Below are 7,722 nucleotides of genomic sequence, written 5' to 3'. Positions count from 1 at the left end.
CCTCCAGCCCCCCTGAGCAATTCGGTAGAATGCCAGTTTCTGACAATAAATCGCTCTCCGCTTAAACTTAGCCACAGTGGTTCCTGGTTTTGCAACCAACCCTTAACCAATATTGACAATAAGAGAGGTACAGGGCTTGCCTGAGGTCAATCAGCCAGTCGATGGCAGAGCTGAAGTTCCAATCCAAGACTCTGTAAGATGTGGCCCCCTGTTCCCCAGCCCCAAGCAGCCTTAAGTCCCAGAACCCTGATCAGAAGGGACTGGGGTAGAGACACTTCTAGGGCAGACCCTGTTGGTGAGGGAGGGATCCCTGCCCTAGGGGTTGAGGATGGCCACACGTGACCCTCAACGCTGGACAGATGATATCAAGAGCAGTTTACCAGTGACATATGCTCACAGCTTGAGGGAAGACCCACATACCGCACAGTGGAACATGGAGGTAGCACTTGAAAACAGAGCAGACACTGGGTTCAATGGGTTGTGGGAAGATGGGTTTGTAGTATCGAGAAGGTGGGATGTCCTCTGGTTCCCATGGGAGGATATAATTGGCTGGTTTGAATAATTCCATCACTACAGGGAACTGAAACAGGCGACTTAGGGATAAGCAGGAACTGTGCCTAGTTCTTTGATAAGGGGGTTGTTTAGCTAGGAGACTTTATTAATGGGTGCAGAGTGGGGGTGAGGGGAGGCTGAGATTAGGACATTCCAGAACTCCCCCAGTCTTAGCAGATGTCGAGGCAACACATCATATTGAGTCTCAGTTTGACGTCTTACACCACAGCTTCTTGTGCAAAATTGTTGAGGTGATGGAAGGAAGTGTTGAAGATAGAAATGCCAGACAGGTGCTTCCCTAAGAGGTAAACACAGGCAGAGGATCCCTTATCCATGGCCCAGGGCGCCAAAGGCTGCAGTCATAAATGGGTCGCATGAGACCACCCTCTTCTGGATCTTTTCAAAATGGGAGCACACGCCTGTCCAGACACAACCTTGCAGCCCTGGCCTTTCGTCTCATAGCTGTGAGGGGGTCCGAGTATCACATACTCCCCTCTGGGTATGTCCAGCCTTCCTTCATCACAATAGGAAAGAACAAGGCCAAAGGTGATCCTCATCTCTGTGGGTCTTCCCCACCTCTCCTATAGGTACAATAGATCCTGAGGATTGCCTTCCAGAATAAGCAATGCCCTTGGCCATTGTTGGACTGTTCCCGATACAACCCATAACTTTCATCGGTTTCTGGCCCATTTGCTTCCAGTCAATGCTGTGGACTTGTAACCAAAGCCAAGTATCTTCTTGCCTAAATGTTAATGTATTCACTCTGCTCTGTACTTGATCTATGCTTTCAGTGTGAACACTCACAACCTCTTTCGATTCTGGAAAATGCTCTCCCATTGCTTCTTTGCATATTTCTTCTGACTTTGTTTCCTCTCATTCTAGAACTTGAGCTGTATAAATTTTTTTCTAATTTTTTCTTTCTTTTTCCATAGCAATCAGTTCTTGATTCATATCCTCCTATTTTTATTTTACAATCTCTTGCTCTCTTTTTACGAATGTTATTCCTTTTATCATCCTCCCAAGGGTCATAAAATTCTTATTTCAAAGTTATTTGGGGGGATAAGGCTGTTATTTGCATTTTGCCGTTAGTGACCTCATCTACTAATTGTTAAATTTGTTGGCTGTTTTTTCAAGAGAACCTTCATCAAAATGCCTTGTATAAATAAGTCGGAGACCTGCAACACTCACAATAAAACTATCTTTCTCTCTATTGGTTTAAAAATAGATTAATGGAGGGGTGCCTGGGAGGCTCAGTTGGTTAAGCGTCTGACTCTTGATTTCAGCTCAGGTCATGATCTCACAGTGTGAGATCAAGCCATGTGTTGGGCTCCACACTGAGCATGGAACCTGCTTGGGATTCTCTCTCTCCTTCTCTCTTTGCCACTTCCCTGCTCTCTCTCTCCCTCTCTCTTTCAAAATAAATAAACCTAAAAACAAACAAAAAAAAGAATTTCTAATTACTTAAATTCAATTTAGTGATTAATTTTTAAAAATTAATAGAGTATAACAATTAAGCAATCATACCAAGATCCTTGCCCAGTCCTCAGAAATATAAATTTTACATGTAGCAACAAATAGAACATGAAATGATTACAACCACGAGAAGTTTCTCTGGGCAAACACTGTGACAGCTGACTGATTTGTTTAATGTTGCAGAGCAGAGAGGGATGTGCCCATGGAACCTGTCTCAAGGGCAGTCGGGGAATAAAAACAGGTCTGGCCATAGCCAATCATTTGTGCAACAAGAGAGGTTAGGAAAGGAAACGCAGCACCTCCTTTCTTAAAAATAAAGTTATAAGGGTGCCTGTGTGGCTCAATCGGTTAAGCGTCAGACTCTTGGTTTCAGCCTAGGTCATGATCTCACATTTCATTGGTTTCAGCCCCGAGCCAGTCTCTGTGCAGGCAGCAAGGAGTCTGCTTGGGATTCTCTCCCTCCTTCTCTGCCCCTCCCCCACTTGCGCTGTCTCTTTCTCAAAATAAATAAATAAACTTTAAAAAAAAAGTCATAAAGGGGCACCTGGGTGACTCAGTCAATTGAATGTCCGGCTCTTGATTTCAACTTGGATCATGATCCCAGGTCATGGGATCAAGCCCCGCACTGAGTGTGGAGCCTGCTTAAGATTCTCTCTCTCTCTCTCTCTCTCTCTCTCTCTCTCCCTCCTTGGCCCCTCCCCTATGTACATGTTCTCTCTCACTCTCTCTCTAAAAATAAAATAAAATAAATAAAAAGAAGTTTGTAGGAGATACCAAGTGAAGTGTGTGCATTTTTGATAAGTGTGCACTTCTGGTGAATATACAGTTTGAAATACGATTTTTTATCCAATTTTATAAAAGCGCAGAATTGTTTCACTTTTTTTTTAAGCTCTGTTGTTAGCACACAGAACACTTCATTGTTTTGGAGGAAGGGCATATGTCACGACTCGAATATCTCCAAAGCTAGATTGCTACAAGGGGAAAAACACCTTTTTTTGAGAAACTTCCTCTTGCTTCCCAGGAGGAGGGATTCCTTGATGTTGACACACATTAGCCACCTTGGCACAGACGTCTTGTGGTGTGGAAAAACTAAAATTCATTTTTTATGTCCTCTTCTCCCTCCGCCTTCAACTTAGACTTGACCCCCTTAAACCCAGAGACCTATTGGAGCCTGACTCCAAAACATGGTCCCCAGTACATCAGGTGATCTGGAGTTTACAGTGTCACCATGGAGATAGCATACCTCCAAAGAGCTCCTTTTCTAGCTTGTGGATCTTCAGATGGATAATGCTGCCATTTTCATTTCATTTCCTGGAAGTCCGGGTCGGCTTGTGAAAAGTTGTTCCACAACATGCTAAATATGAACTGTCAGCCTCACTCTATACTTTCCCTGTTCGGAGCATCCCATGAAGACTTCATTGGCTTTCTGATATTGGTGGTTCATTGAAGAAGGGAGTTTGGAAATTGTCATACCCTGTTAACAATCATCTGCCCGTGTCCTGCCTGAAATACCATGATTTTCTATGAAAAATATCTTTAATAAAGCTGCATACAGTTTGGTTCAGAAAAAATAAAAATAAATTTAAAAAAAGAGGGGCGCCTGGGTGGCTCAGTTGGTTAAGCATCCACTCTTGGTTTCGGCTCAGGTCATGATCTCATGGTTTGTGGGGTCGAGCCCTGAGTCGGGTTCTGCACTGATAGCACAGAGCCTGCTTGGTATTCTCTCTCTCCCCCCCTCTCTCTGCCCCTCCACCACTTCATCCTCTCTCTATCTCTCTCTCTCAAAAATAAATAAACTTAAAAAAAGAAAAGAAAAAAAGGCTTATAAAAATACATACTGAAATCACTTAGGTAGTGCTTCCTGGATGCTGAGCACTTATAAGTTTGCTAGAATTCACTTATTGAACACTGACAACAATTCCATGAGGTTGGAACTATTATCAGCTCCATTTTATGAATGAGGAAACTAACACAAGGGGTCCAGCATACTCAGCAAATAAAAAACAAACTTAGGATTCCAAAGCCAGCAGACTGGCTTCAGAGCACTACCCTGGCTGCCTCTGTGGGCACAGGAAACATCTGGAAAGAATCCCAAGAAACCATTGTTCTGTGGTTACCTCTGGGGAATGGGATTTGGAGAGCTAGGTGATTTTTTTTTCACTGGCTACTCTGCGCTATTCATGTTTTATTTTAATAATGAGCCTGAATTCCTCTTATAATCAAAAATTGTTTTTAATACAAAGAATTTATTTACCAGTTATTTGGGGTTTTTAAAGTTTATTTATTTATTATTGAGAGACAGAGTAGGAGAGGGGGAGAGAGAGAGGCATAGAGAGAATCCCAAGCAGGCTCTGCCTTGTCAGCACGGAGCCCGATGTGGGGTCTGAACTCATGAACTGTGAGGTCATGATATGAGCTGAAACCGAAAGTCAGATGCTCAATCGACTGAGCCACCCAGGTGCCCTGTTTTTTGTTTTTAATGTTTATTTGTTTCGAGAGAGAGAGAGAGAGAGAGAGAGAGAGAGAGCATGAACTGGGAAAGGGCAGAGAGGGAGGGAGAGAGAGAGAATTCCGAGCAGGCGCCGAGATGTCAGCAAGGAGCCCAACACAGGGCTCGATCCCATGAACTGCAAGATCATGACCTGAGCTAAAATCAAGCGTCAGATGCTTAACCGACTGGGCCACCCAGGCACCCCGTGCTGGTTTTGTGTTTGTTTTGCTTTTTTAATCTGTGTATGTGGAGCTAAAAACTGAGCCAGTCCTGTAGGAGGACTGGTGAGCACGGACACCTGCCCTCCTGGAGCTCTGTCAGGGCTGGGGGTGGGGGACACTGTGGGGCACCTGGTGGAGGAGCCATGAACGAGGCTGAGGAAGAGGAAGTGAAGGCCGTCGCTCTTCCACAGCTGCCGGCAAACTCGGGTGTGCATCACTGCCCCCTGGGGGGCTGGTGGAAACACAGAGTGCCGGGCCCACCCCCGGAGCTGGGAGGCAGATCTAGAGTGGGACCTGAGAATGTGCATTCCTGCAGCTTCCCACGTGATGCTGAGCCTGGGACCACACTCAGAGCCGGGGGTCCATCCTTATCTCACGGGCAGTATTTAAATTTCTGAAGCGAGTGAACATCACCTGATCTCACGGAAGCCTCGCCCGCCCTGAGAGAGAAGGGGGCGGGCAAGGCAGGGGAGCAGAGGAGCCTGACAGGTGCAGACTGAGCGGGGCCTTCAGGAACGCATCCAGCGCCCTCCCCACGGCCTGCCCGGCTCAGCAATCATCTCTCCCCCCACCTTCAACTCCCACCCTGCTGTCCCCCCAGAGTTCCAGCCCCCAGGCCTTCTGTTCCAAGGCTCTGGGGTCACCTGGCTGGTTGGGCCTGAAGCCTTGATTTGCACTCTCTCCCTGGAACGCTGCAAAGCTGGCCCCTTCTCCCCACTAGGACCTCAGCTGAAAGACCACCACCCCTTCCGAAGTCCTCACCTCTCCTCCCCCTGCCAGGTCCTCCTCAACCCCCATGCTCTCCAGTACAATAGCCAATAACCACAGGGGGCTGTTTAACTTTTACTTAATTCACAAATTCATGAAATAAGACGATATTTAAAAGTCAGTTCCTCAGGGGCACCTGGGTGGCTCAGTCGGTTGAGCGTCTGACTTTGGCTCAGGTCGTGATCTCATGGTTCATGAGTTCCAGACCCGCATCAGGCTCTGTGCTGACAGCTCACAGCCTGGAGCCTGCTTCTGATTCTGTGTCTCCCTCTCTCTGCTCCTCCCCTGCTCTCTCTCCCTCTAAAAAAGAAACATTAAGAAAAAAAGAGAGAGATTTGGAAAATTCAGTTCCTCGGCCTCATTAGCCACACTTCCAGGGCTCGGTAGCCACATGTTGGCCACTAATATTGGACAGTGAAGATACAGAACAGTCCCATCATCACAGAAATTCTTTTGGATGGCACTGTTCCCACCTTTATTTTAGCATCTTTCTAGTATTTGAATCTTTATTCACTTACTTGTCTGCCTTTCCCTCCTACAACATAAGTTGCAAAGGAATGTGACCCTCTTTTTTTTTACCATTGCACCCCCAGTGCCTAGCATAATCTCTAACATGTCTCTGAACTAGACATTCAAGAAATACTCTCTGGGAAGGCATGTTTTGGGCATCTGCCAAGATTAGGAATAGTCGCCCCCTATCAGGGGACAGAGGCCACCCTGAGATTTTCTCGTTCCTCTGGGACGAAATGGATCTGGCTGTCTTCGATGTGTTTTAGTGATGCCATCATTACTTTCCTCTGCTGGTTCCCTCCACGAACCCTCACCCCCCAGCTTAGCTGCCAGGGAAAACTCCATCTGCCCTGTGCCCCCTGGCCGGGGAGGAGGAAGTCCCAGGGGAGCACCAGAAGGTATATTCACTTCAGGAAAAAGAATCACCTTCAACGTGGGAAAGGCAGAGCGGGGCGTGGGGGCAGGTGGAGGGTGGGGGGCTGCCCAGGGCAGGGTGAAGAGCGTAATGAACAGTTGCCTCACAGACCTGGGAGTTTTAAACGTGTTTGAGATGCCCCTGAACAAAGAGCCACCACCCTGCCCCCTCTTCCCTTCCACACCTTGGGCGTTGCTTTTGTCTGCCTCTTAAGTTTCCCAGTCAGAGTTTCTTGGAAAAAAGTTCAAACCTGTCCCTGATAACTTGAAGGGTAGAAACGAGAAAGGGGCCCACTCTGGGATCAGGGACCCCTGGGTGCAAATCCTAGCGTTGAAGCTCTGTGACCTTGACAACTGGCCTCTTGGAACCTGTTTTCCCTCCCGTAGGTTGAGAGGTTTAAACAAGAAGATGTAAGGCATAGCATTGTCCCTGGCACACTGTAGGTGTTTTGTGATCGATAATTTTCTTCTCTCCCTTTTCTGACTATCTTGGGTCCAAAGATCCAGAAGATGAGATAACCCTCAGAAAGAGCAGCTTTGCCAACTGAAGACACGGAGAAGAGAGAGCTTGGAGACAGAATAGAAGGATGGAAATGCCAAAAATCATGGAGAAACAGAGAACGCAGAGAGGTGAAATTCAGAAAGGAGTCAGGGTGACTGGCTGAGATTACAGGCTCTTCCTGCCCTTGGCTTTCCCATCCCAGACCACGTCTAGTGCATGTTACCAAGGATAAGAAACAGCTCCTTGAGTCACATCTCGGTCAGCCACTGCAGAAGATACTGTCCTTTTTAAATGTTCAAATCTCCAGGGAACCAAGGGGGCTGAGGGCGCCAAGTTCCCTCCAGGAGACCAGGGCTCAAGCATCCCCCAAAACATAATTGCCTGTGCCCAGTCTTACCAGATACACAACTTGCCTGCTCACCCGGACTCCAGAAAAACCAGGCTCTGCTCAGTCTCCGTGTGTTCTCTCGACCTAAGCTTGCCTGGCAGTGTTCCCCTCCCTCCACTGTTAACTTGGCTTCTTACTTTCTGTTCTTGGGTTAATGGATGTTTGTTTTGCTGAACTGATGAACCCTTTATGTCTTCTGTCCATTGAAGGAAAAGGAGGCCAACAAAGAAACAAGGGCAAGCTACCCATATGTGGGACGTTTTTCTTATCCAAAAGGACAAAAGGAATAAGAGGAAAGGGAAATAAGAGAGGGAGCGAGTTGGAAGATGGACAAGGGAGCCAGCACTTGTCAACATGGACGCACAGCTGGTAAGTAGCAGGTCTGATCTGCAAAGCCAGGGGT

The sequence above is a fragment of the Prionailurus bengalensis genome, chromosome A3 (assembly GCF_016509475.1).
Source record: "Prionailurus bengalensis isolate Pbe53 chromosome A3, Fcat_Pben_1.1_paternal_pri, whole genome shotgun sequence".
NCBI lineage: Eukaryota > Metazoa > Chordata > Mammalia > Carnivora > Felidae > Prionailurus > Prionailurus bengalensis.
Note: the sequence above shows the minus strand (reverse complement) of the source record.